A 12,774-nucleotide genomic window follows, 5' to 3' on the forward strand; every position below is an offset into this window, starting at 1 on the left:
GCTGGTGCAATTGGGAGGCTTGCGAACGCTTGTGCCCCGCACGCAACAAGCTTAAAAAAAAAACTCCACGTTGGTTCCATGTTGGAACCTCACGCTGCCTCCTCCCTCCAACTCAAAAAAAAAACAGCAGCGCTGTAGGAGAGAGGTACTCTCTCTCTCTCTCTCTCTCTCTCTGTGTGTACTACACACAAAAGAGGAGCACAGAGAAGAATTAGAGAAAGATTAGAAGTTTTAAGTGCTGAATTTAGTCTAAAGTCAGCAGATAAATAAACAAATCACTGATTTCCATCGAAAATCAGCAAAAGCAATAAAAGTCCATCAATTCTCAACACTGTCACCTGCCGAATTGCTGAATTTTATCAAAAATCAGCAAAAAGCACATCAAATTTCACATGCAAACATGCTTTCGAGAAGAAAAGTAAGTAATTTCAGCAGTTTAATCACTAAAAATTATGCAAAATTGAGGTTTTCTGACCGGAACTGTTCCGTAGGTGTGCACACAGTCCTTTGTGCAGCCAAGCTGTCACAAAAAAAATACGGAAGCGTAAACTGATGTTTAATTGCACTTCAAATACTCAAGAGAATTAGAGGGAGAGAGAAAACTTGACACTCCATTGGGGACCAGAAGATGGGCTGGTCCCCCCCCATAAAGAGAATATCTTTATTACTAAGGGAGAATCATTACAAGCACAAGAACGGGGCATACGCCCGTCCTCTATTCTTTCTTCTGTTCTGTTTTGACTACTGACTGAGAAAGTGTTTCCACTTTCTTTCTGCTTAGGGGATTTCCCCTCTTCTGCGAGACTGGTTGGAAGCTCTCGAAAAGAGAGTCTATCTTCCAAAACAGCTCATCGGAAGCTCTCACAGAGGAGAGTCCATCTTCCGTTATGTGTTGCCTTCATGCTCATTCATTCATGCATCGAACACAAAAGAGAAACAAGCAAAATGCACACGCACATGCTTGCTGTAATTTTCTGCACATAACCTGAAATTCTTACCTGTGCACACCCCTACGCCGAAACAGAGGTCTTCTTCGCGATGGAATCGCGCCAAACTTGATGTAGACTTAGGATAAGGAGAGAGAAGAGAATTTCTATGGCTGATGTGCTGAAAACAACCCTAATCGAGGTGATTAGGGGCTGAAAACAGAGAATTACAGCAGTCGCACTCTGCTAAGAGAGCATCTACGGCAGCTTCTCGCGATGAAACTTCACCAGAAGGTGTCTATGACTGTGAGATCCCTTGTTCTTGACAATGGGAGCACAAGGCTACCACATATGTCGCAAGGGGCTGCTCTCAAGCTTCAATGGAGGGCTCCACCGCGTAGAGCACTCTCACATTTGGGGGGGTAGGTGCACTGCCAGCCTTGAAAATGGGGGAGGGGGGGCTCCTAAATAGCCATCAGGGAGAGGGGGCGCTAGGAAGAGGGAGAGGGTGAGAGTGAGAGTGAGAGAGAGTTAGTTTGCATTGGTAAGTGTGCCACTTGACACACTTACTTTAAAAACTTAAAAACCATTCAACTTTTGACTTTAAAAACTTCTAGCTCATTAATAAAAAATGTGCAACTAACTAACAAATGCTACCAATGATTCTTTTATGAGAACACCAAAGGTCTGCCGGCGCAATGCCGCACTGGCACTGCACCGCCTTTACCTGTTCACACTTGTCCGGCCGCTTGCCCGGGCACGGACCGTTAAATTTAATTTAACGAAACTTACCCTAAGGCTTTATTAGCTTTATTAGCCTTAGGGTCATTGTTCTAAGGACCCCATCTCATTCATGTGCTTGTACTGACGCGCGTATTTTTCCTGAGCCTAAAATCTGAGGCTACTGCTTACCCCTTTCTGAAGACCCGATTTCCCAATCACTAGGGCTTCAGGGTAATTTATGCTAAGGTCCCTCTGAGGTGTTGTGGCCCGCATTTAGGCTCACCTGAGGCCTTAGAACTGCTAGGTCTATTCTGGTGTACACACAACTAATTAGATGATTCTGTTCTCGTAAATAAATTAATTATTTACAAAGTCTGACTTAGCTACACAAGCCGGCTCTGATACCATGAAACGTACGAGGAGATGGGATCTCCCGGCCACACGGACCACCTACGGATGCGCGTCGGACGAACCACCCGACCATAGCCACCATCCGGCAGCTCCCTTGTGCTGGGGCCAGCGTCCGAGGATGTAGGCGTGCACCTGTAAGACCGGGCGTCCCATACCACCCGGCCTCACCTCCTCGAGGTAACCTCGCGGGCTAACCACTGGCTCTCTGCGAGTGGGGGTCGATAACTGCAAATGAGGCCTTGGCCTCCCTTTTATAATAATGGCCGGCCACACTGGCCGGGTTCACACTACGTCCGCCCGGACATTGGACGCCCATCCCGAAGGCATCTGGGCTAGATCCCCTCTCCCGTAAAAGCGGGACATAACTAAGATGTTCCAAAAACGCTAGCCGTTGGGTTTCATTAGCGCTAGGCTGAGAGCATCTGCTGGCGATTCCTTGATGATGCAAACGCTAGGTATGCTAGTGACGGCGATGATATGCTGGTGCAAAACGCCAATGCTGAGGATGGGGGACTCTGCTGCTTGGAGGGAAGATCCACCAAGGCTTGGTCTTGCTGAGAAGTTGCCTGCTGAGCTTGGCTCCTGTTGCCTCTTGTGCCAAATAGTGCTAGCTCTAGTTTGCTTATTTACAAACTTAGCAAAATTGCCCTACCTACTTTTGTTGGAAAGTCACTTAAATTAATAAGTGAAAAATGTCAAAAATAGGGAAAATAGGCTAAATGCATTGGAAAAATCCCTTAACTGATTCTAATGGATTCTGATGGGAATACTGATGATCATGCTGTGTGCAACCAGAGGATATGCATCCACGCTAAGTGACTGGGCATGCACGGTCTACGAATAGACTCACAAAAGTGCCAGATCACTTCTAATCTAGACTGACTGGACTTGACTGAACCCTCATCATGCTGTAGCTTGTCCACGGACACATAGGGTTGGATGTGTCACGTGACATCCCCTCCTTTTCAAAGTGAGGTATTGGTACCGAATTGTATGACGTCGAGGGAGATTGCCAATAGCATCCGACATCTTGGAAGGGACTCTTCGCCGGCCCACTCTGATGTGTGGGTTGTGCGGTACTTGAACTTCAATAAGGTCTGTAACGCTTGCTTCTTTGGGCCGCGCCGAAAGCGACACAAAGTCTTTTGTGGCTCCTTCGATGCTTCAACTTCGTCTAGAATCATGCTTCTTTCTTCTTCAAGAATCTCCATGGCTGAAAATTCCTGAAACCACTTCCAACACAAAAACATGAACATATCCATTCCATGTAAAGTGAGTGGAAAAAATCTTGTCTGTCGAACAAACTGTGCATGCCATGTAGATGAACATAGAGACGGAGTGCCAAACCGTTCACCAAACACACGCAAACAATGGGGTCGAAACTTGTCTTTCTGATCTAAATCAATCAACTGTGGCAAATCACAACGGAAATGCCCATGCTTGGTGCTCATACTTTCATGTGCTCTTTCTACAACTGTGTCGTGACAAGGAAGAGACATGGAATGTGACTTCCTTACATACATACTTTTCAGCTTTTCATGAAAATTCCACATACATTCGTGCTCATCCATGAGTGAAACGTGCTCAACGTACAATATGTCATGCCTAGGAAAAGGGATCACATAAAGACAGTGACTAAAATACAGGAAACGATCACGAATGAAACACTCGAACAATGCGTGCGTATCAATCATGCGAACACATAATACTTCCTGTGAGGGTTCTTTGGACCTAGGCTCGAGAGCCAAGATCGATCCTTCCTGATTGATCGAATCGTCCTGTGGGGGTTCTTTGGACCTCGACTCGAAAGCCAAGATCGGTTCTTCGTGATTGATCGAATCTACAACGAGGTTAGCTTCGCTAGAAAAAACATCCACTAACACATCATCCTTGTGAACAATCACGACATCTTCATGCAACTCATCATGCTTGTGAGAAATCACATCTTGATCATCATGCTCATCATTATCATCCAAATCATCATGCTTATCATTGTCAATCAAATTATCATCATGTTTCTCATAATCATGCAAATCTTGTGTGTCATGCTTTGGAGAAGAAGAGATTGAGAGAGTCTCCTTTTCCCGAATCTCTTGCATCTGTGCCTGAGCTTGAGAAAAGAGTCGCAAGAACTCTTTCATGTGTTGGTCGCTCTTTTCTTTGATGGCTTTGTTCTCGCGATCAAATTCTGCTTGTCTTGCTTTGTTCTCGCGATCAAATTTGGCTTGACTTTCTTTTTCTTCCAAGTCGTACTGACGGTCTATGGCTTCCATTCTTGCATCGTATTCACGATCTATGGCTGCCCATCTTTCTTCGTAGTCACGATCTATGGCTGCCCTTCTTTTGTCGTAGTCTAACTTTTTGTCCATAAACAACTGCGGCAACTCCTTCATAGGAGTTAGTGCAATCCTTGTCGTAGATTGGGAAGGGGGAGGGTCGGAAAAACCTTCTGGTGGGGAAAATTCTTCTTCGCCTCTTTCATGCTCATCACCTTGAAGCGAAGTATCCATTCCGCTTCGAGTGATGACCATCCACTGAAGTCTTGGGTTCTTGTGGTCTTGGGTTCTTAAGTTCATGAGGAACTTAGGTTCTTGCGGTTCTTGAGGGTCTTGAGGTTCTTGAGTTTCTCGAGGTTTTCTTTCGCTTGCAAATCGTGTTTGAGAAGGATCTTCTTTTCATCCGAGTTCTACTCCTTTCTGCGGGCGCACCCCTTGGAGGCCTTGTGCTCACACCAAGGTTGCTTTTTCCCACCTCACGTCGATTGGCCGGCCGCTAAGTGCACGGTCCGCTCTCAATGAGTGAAAAGAGACACAAGGGGAGGCTGGACAAGCCCTTCTTTCTTGGGATTCCTGTCACTCTTCAAAAAACACGATTAGGAATCGACACGCCCAAGCGAACTTGGGTTCGTGCGACCGCAACAAGCAAAAAAAATCTTGTGATTCTTGTGGTTCTTTCCTTGAGTGATACAGAACACTGCCAAAGCTCTGATACCAATGTTAGGTGCAGCGGAATGAATGTTTGCGCTTTGCTCAAGATGAGTGCTCCGAACTGTGCTCAAGGTTCCTTTTGTTCTTATGGAAGGTAGAGCCTTCCGTTCTTACTGAGAGAATGCTATGATCACAAACAAAGTGAATGGCCACCGTGCGTGCAAGTGTATGCGATTGAGAGATAGAGAGAGAAGAGAGATACAACACCAGAGACGTAAAACCCTCCTCCGAAGGCCCCACTCTTGTCGGCGAGAGTGGTCTACTTATGATTGCACAATCTGGTACAAATGGAATGTATGAGACTGATGCAAGTCTAGGCTATGTTGAGGACGACGACGGGGATGACGACACCGACACTAGGGTTGAAATCTGCAATCTTTCTACTGCTGTCCAAAAACGCTATGGGCTGAAATCTGCGACTGAGTCTAAAAATGCTGATTTGGGGGCTGTTTCTGTGGGTCTTTGACGCTGAAAGTCTGCAGGTTTAGGGCTGAAAACTGAGGTTCTTCAAGGCTGAAAATTGAGGTCTTTCTGGGGCTGAATCTGCTACACTTTAGGGCTGGTTCTTGCGGTTCTTCTACTGCTGCAAATCACTGCTAAGCTGGATCTGCAAGGCTGAAATGGGACCAAAAACGCTGGGCTTATGTGTTCCAAAAACTCTAGGAAGATCTTCCAAAAACGCTAACTGCTGGGTTTCATTAGCGCTAGGCTGAGAGCATCTGCTGGCGATTCCTTGATGATGCAAACGCTAGGTATGCTGGTGATGGCGATGATATGCTGGTGCAAAACGCCAATGCTGAGGATGGGGGAATCTGCTGCTTGGAGGGAAGGTCCACCAAGGCTTGGTCTTGCTGAGAAGTTGCTTGCTGAGCTTGGCTCCTGTTGCCTCTTGTGCCAAATAGTGCTAGCTCTAGTTTGCTTATATACAAACTTAGCAAAATTGCCCTACCTACTTTTGTTGGAAAAACCCACGAAAAGAAAGAGATACAAAGAGCGGAACACTATAAGGCTCTGAAAGCTAGAAACAGTCAAAGTAAATCCTATAGGCATCAAGAGTGATGTCTCCAGCGTCATAAGCAAAATGTAGTGCTTGACCAAGAGATGATTTGAAATAGGGGAAGGGGTCAACATAAGTGCCTTGGAACATTAAGGAGTTCTTGTGGTGCCAGATGGCCCACAGAGTCCAAAATCTAACCCAGGTGAAGAACACCGCAAACTGGGAATGCGGTGATTGAAGCACCCCAAAGAGCCAAAAGCGCTTGTGAAAAGAGCCGGAAGGAAAACACAGCCGAAGAGCAGTCGACACTTGCCAAATGAAGGCTCTGGAGTGGCGACAACGCCATAGTAAGTGTGGCACGGTCTCCTCAGCTGCAAGGCATCTGGGGCAGTGGGAAGGTACAACCAATAGGTAGAGCTCCCACCAAGCAGCGCCACAAGAAAACACGTTCCTTCAAAGGGAGATGACTTTGCCAAATACGAGACACTGTGTTGCCACCACAAGGATGACTCGGAGAGCAACCACAGCTGGTTACCATGATGCACAATCCATATATCCCCACGCACACACAAAGAAAGACTTGCGCCAATACTGATGATGTGGCAGTTGTACGGGCAGTTTCCGAAAATTACGCTGACAATGTTGACGTGGCAGGCTGTACGGATTTTCGCGTTTTGCGCTGGCTGTTGATGTGGCAGTTGTACAAAATTCCGTGATTTACGCTAGCAGCTTTTTGGCATTGCTTTTGGACCAGAAGCTTTTGAGTTTGAAGGCTTTTCATGTAAACTGCCTTTCTTAGGCAAAGGGCCTTTAAATATGTGCTAAGGGCTCATTCTCTGGCATGCTTCCTGGAGAAGGTGCAAAGTCTGTAGTACCGGCTTTTGCTTGATGATGTAATATAAAGAAATACCGAAAGGGGCACCGAGGTTTGGGGCCAATACTCTCTGGGGTGGAATTCCGCCACTCCGTGTCATGTGTCGTCTCTCTCTCTCTCTCTCTCTCTCTCTCTCTCAGTTAAATTGTTATTGAAGTGCTAAATGTTTGTTCAGTCTGTTCTTTTCTATTGGCACGTGATGCCCGTCTTGTGACACGTGCCCATGTTCCCCGCAACCAAAACACTTCCCTTCTTTGATGTATTTGTCCCTCTCTCGAAGAGTGAGCCGGGCTCGTGTATCCTTATCTTTCTTTTCTTGGAAACTCTTTCTCTTTCTACTTTCATTATTAGAGGTCTTTTGGGTTCTCTGAGTCAAGATCTCATCAATGGGGTAAGTCAAATTTCCCGAATGTATCTTGAAACCCCGTTTCGCATGACCCATCAATTCTTGAATAGAAATTGACTTTTGTTCTAGGCAGTAGTCTTGGATCTCTGTAGGGAGTCCGCAGCAAAACTGCTCAATCTGTTCCTTCTCCCATGGTCATCCGAAGATGATTCCAAGCGGTTCATATATCTCGTTCTTACTCCCGAGTCAACCAAGAAGAAATAAAGAGCCTTTTGAATTTCAAGCATTTAATTGGAGCTTCCTTTCTCAGAAGAAGAGTGAACCACCATGTTCGAGCATTTCCTTTGAAGAAAGATGTAACCCTCCTAATCTTGAAGTGCTCTGAGTAGTGCCCTCCAGAGAAGGCTATGTCAAATTGCTGAATGAAGGCCAAAGCCCTCGGAGCAATTCAGAACCCAGAAAAAGGATTCAAATTTAATCGACTGTCCACCTTTGAATTCTTTTACTTTCTTGCTTTTTTCTTCGAGGAAGTCATATTGGTTGGCTCTTTAAAAATGCTTCTTCTTTGCATAAAACATATGGTCATCGGAGTCCGAACTGTCAGAGGATGACTCCTCTGTAGACCTGTCAGAAACTGGGCGAAATCTGGGTTTCTTTGCCTTTTTCTTTCCCTTTCCGAAGCTTTGCTTTTTGCTTCACTTTTTACCTTTTCTGTCCTCGCTTGAGTCAGAAGAGCTACAAGAACTATTGGAAGAAGAACAAGAAGAACTGGATAGTCCTTCAAATCGTACACGCTTCTTCTGCTTTCTTGCAGATGCAAAAGAAGATTGACGGCCCAAATAACCAGGGTAGTCAGTTCCCTTCTTGTGCTTTTTCACTTGCTTTTTGGATTGATTGTTCACGTCCAAAAGCAGACTGATCTGTGTCTGAACCACCTCTTGTAACTCTTGCTCTGTAAACATCCTCAGAGGAGGAGGTTTCTTGATTGGCGGTTTAATGGGTGGTTCTCTGGCTTTCTGCCAATGGGTGTGCACTTCAGCGATGGATTGCTAAGACAAAAATTTTGCAAACTGAGGATTTTTCGCAAATTTAATCATCTGCTTTGTCACTCGTCAACCTGCTGTCGACGTTCCATCTCTTGAAGTTCGTATTGAGTAGGCCGAGGTGGCCTATACTCTTCCTCTGTTAAATCATCAAAATCTTCTTTGTGATCTCCTTCGGCATTAATAGATGCAGAAGAAGTCGACTGATTCTTGTTGGAATTCATAAGTGTCGCGAGAAAAGGATTGGATTTCCCGGTAGAAGAAAAATCGGCCGCGCTCTGAACCACTGTAACAAACTTGGACACCCCAAGTCTAGATTCTACCACAACACAACATAGATTCACTTTAAAACAGTTCACAAAAGACGACACGGCCTAGCGTAGTTCCGTGCCCACAAGTATTGACCCCAAAGACTGGCGCCCCTTTGGGTATTTCTTTTTATATTAATCTGTGTGCAAAGTACAAGGGAGTCTGCGGGCACTCACACTCAGACTCTGTGTCCAGATGCTTTGAGTAACGAGGGCCCAACAAACTTATTTATTTTTACAAGGGATACCCAAAAGCAGAGCCCCAAAATCTCAAACTCAAAAGCTTCTTAATCTCAGAAGCAACTGTAATCCAAAAGCTGCCAAAATCAACCAGCGTAATTTCTGAAGATCCGTACACTGCCATGTCAGCATGTCAGCGGAAATTTTGGCGATCCATATGGCGTGCATCGTCAGCATGTCATCGCGTTTTTTGGTGCTTTTTCCGCTGTCGGCGCATTTCAGGGGCTGTGTGTGTGTCCGGGGCCAGCCACGGCACCAGTTTGTGACATCAGGTGCCATCTGTTTCGTGCGTTTGTATGAGCTGATAAAAGGCGTACCGGAATATGATATACACTGAGAACCTTGCGTTTATATACTCTCTCACAATTGTGTACAAAATTCACCCTAAGAATTCAAGAAAATCAAGCTCTGCACACTTGCCCACAGTTTTGTACAAGGAACCTCCCTTCTGTACAATTGCTAGCACACCGAGAGCAAAAAACTGTCACTAACTTGAAGACTTTGGCAGACTAATTATCAACTGAATTTACACGCACGTATCTTGCTGCCAGAAAACTTTGATGCAGGCTCTTCAGCATGAAGGTAGAAGATACGCAGCCTACAACTTCCCACACACCCACACACACGTAACACGCACCTACTTCACACACACACACACACACACACACAGAAACAGAGGTGAGAGCTGTACAGGACTACGCGCTCAACAACCTGCTGCGCAGAGGGTGATGAACCCACAGGGGCGCAGGCTGCAGCGAGAAGCAGGTTGCACGGTGGCAGGAGGACCTGCAGCTGTGAAGGGTGCAGATCTCACAGCAGCAGAGGTCGCGCAGGGTTTTTCACTCACACACACACACACACACACACTCACTCTCATAGAGATAGGAATTCTTTTGGACTCACTATCGGTTTTCCCTTTTTCCTCCTATATATTGTCCTTGGAAGTTTTTTGACCAAGGGTCCCTAATGAGAATTGGGACGATATGGTTCCTCTGTTCACTTTTTACCCTAGGGCGTACTGACCCTGGTACGCCACTCTCCCTCTCCCCTCTGTCGCTTGTAGGGCACCAGCACAGATTATCATGGAGAGGACCTCCCTTGCACCTGCTGCCAGACATAAGGTACGCTCGGACGAAGACTCAAGGTGTTTTCCTTTAAAATATTAGATCATTTGTAGTCTTGGGAGTCTGGCTTTCTGACTGCTATTTGAAATATACCTCGAATTCACATACTATGGGGACTAGTTGTAACATTTTTTCTCTTATAACCCGTCCTAAGGTTCTCTTCCATCAGTTTGCTTTGGCGAGATTGGGGGAGATCGGCCTCGGTCCTTGTTACTCTTTAAGCTGTTTCCAATGTTACGGGGATGTCCTATATACCTACAGAAATGCACCTGTCAGAGAATAAGCTACATTTAGGTAAATTGAAGCATATGTGGTGATCTGGTTTTCTGCTTCTAGAATAATTTGGAAAATGTTTTGACTGTATATAAAAAATGTTGTGACTTAAGAACCCTTGAGATATTCACTATCAGATCCGTTATCCTTGTATGCCTACGGGCTGATGTAATGCCTTCGGGGTTGTAATTTTTTTCATGTAATACAAAAGGGTTCTAAGTCCCACATCTTTTGCAAAAACAAAAGGTTGTGATTAAGGAAAATATGCCTTCCATCGATCGTCCTTGGTAGATTTTTAGATAGGAAAAATGATTGGACTAGCTTGCAGTTTTGAGGAGTTGGACTGAAGTATCTTCACTCTGAACGTAAAATTACGTCATTAGAAAAGGTTCTGTACTCAGTACGCCTTCAAAATTAGATGTTGACTATGAGTGGAAATACACCTATTAAAATTGACGAGTTTTAAACATATGACTCTTTGCCTGTTTAATACTAATTCTTTAAATGCTCCTTTACTTAAGGGCGTTGCCTTCGTGGTGGAAATTGTATAATTATTCTAACAACAAATATCTTTGAGAGAGTGTTAACTAGTCTTGCTTGGTTGGCCTTGTCAAAGAAATTTGTTGATATTTTTTTTGAATTGCTGTGTTGATGCGATACAGTATTGAAGTGTTGTTGTGAATCAGACGGATTATAGGTGGTCGGGTAGAGAAAGGCCAAAATTAACTTAAAACTATTGACTTGGTCATTGAGTAGGCATGTCGCCCCCAAGTGTGCAAGACACAGAATACTAGTGTGCAAGACAAAGAGTACTGTTCTGCCATTCCGTAGGAAAACAAGTAGCTAAACTTTTCATCACGCAAAGAGGAAATGGCACAAACTAGAGAGCATACATATTGTGTTATACAAAAGTATGGTAGAGAGCCATGCCTTGCCTTGGATAGTCTAGTTGTCTGGATGCGGATGATGATGCAGGTTTGTAGAAGATTCTGTTGTCGATTGGCTCCAGGTTCTTATAGACTGCTCTAACCAACTCATCTTTCAGCTCGTAAATGGGAAGACTTTGTTTTTGCTCCTATTTGATAGCTTTGACCGTTTGCTAAATGTGGTTGCCTCCTCAAATGCTTCTTTCTTGTCAGCATCATAATTGGGATAATTCCTCGCATCCAAGACCCCTCATGCTATTAGGTGCTTAGCTCTTAGTGGTCGCTTAGAAGAGCAGTTTTCATCCTTCTTACGATGAAAGCCCTTTCAAACCTGTTGAAGGCTTATTGATATAAGAGGGATTAGATTCCTCAAGAGTTTTTTTTTTTCCCATACATGGAAGATCTTGTCCTATCTTTTGCTCGAAATCCCTCATGGAAAGTCTAATGGTGTTCCTAGTCATAGAAACAATCTTAACCCATACATCTTGATCACAACCCTTCATGAAAGCATGTAAGTTGCACAAAGCAACAAACCCTACCTTGGAAACATTGAACATCTCAAGTTCATGTGGTTGGTGCCCTTTTGAAGAGCTAGGGCTTCTATCATCTCGATCCCTTCTATTTCGGTCTTTGCATGCATTATTGTCATAATTGCCAGCACATCCATCCTATCTATCCTTGTGAGCTTCATGCTCGTTGTAAGTCCTTTGATCACCTTGCCCGTGGCTAGAATCCCTTCTATATTCCTCATCCTCTTTGCCATGGTCTCTCCATCTGGCATAGCTTCTTTTTTGACCATCATGTCTACCCCAATCCCCATCATGTCAATCATGCCTACTGCTACCATCATCATGTCTTTGCACTCACTTTTGCTACCATCTCTACCATCACTATTGCTTTTGTGATGTTCCACCTTTTTTCAACTTAGCTTCATGCTCAAGTTCCTTTCATTCTTACTTGGTCACGAAGGATAAAAAGCCTAGTTGACATCTACTGATAGAATCATGAGCCCTTGTTGTATTGCTACAAGCAATCGATGATAGCAAGGATACCTCTGTCACTACCTTTATTGCCAATGGTAGACATGGATGCGCCCTCCATCTAATGATGGCGTGCTCAATTGCAGCCAAGAACGAGAAAGAGAGAGTTAATGCGCTATTGATCCCAAGGTGTTGAGGGCTAGTCTCGTTGCTTGCATGGTCAACACTCCTTTGGCTGCCGTTAGTTGATGGAAGGTCCAACCTTCCTTTGCAAGTGCATTGCCCATCATTTTCTCTTTTCGGCGCAGTTGTGTAGGCTTATCGATTTTAAAGGGCACGCGAGGGTAGTACAACCTTTAATGTGTGAGCAGCTCATGTTGCTTTTGATAATTTGTCCTCATCGTGTGATTCCGCTCAGCAAAAATGGCCTAGATCATGCCAAGCGGTCACATTAGCTGACCATTTTTTGTAAAAACGATTTAGGCCAACCAAGTAAAGTCACCTTCAATATAGCTTTAATGGATGATGATCATAATGGTTTAAGATCGCTCTCTTTTCTTCTAAATGTTACCTTCAGCAGAGCTATAAAGGATGATCGCCATATTGGTGTAACATG

General features: G+C 44.7%; 1 protein-coding gene across 2 annotated transcripts in view; it reads left to right on the forward strand.

Moving 5' to 3' along the window:
* The window catches only part of LOC147417809 (uncharacterized), a 40,292-nt gene that overhangs the window by 21,518 nt on the left and 6,000 nt on the right, over positions 1-12,774 (forward strand). The gene's annotated exons all lie outside the window — the stretch shown is intronic.

The sequence above is a fragment of the Adiantum capillus-veneris genome, chromosome 30 (assembly GCF_014529385.1).
Source record: "Adiantum capillus-veneris isolate H3 chromosome 30, ASM1452938v2, whole genome shotgun sequence".
Classification (NCBI taxonomy): Eukaryota; Viridiplantae; Streptophyta; class Polypodiopsida; order Polypodiales; family Pteridaceae; genus Adiantum; species Adiantum capillus-veneris.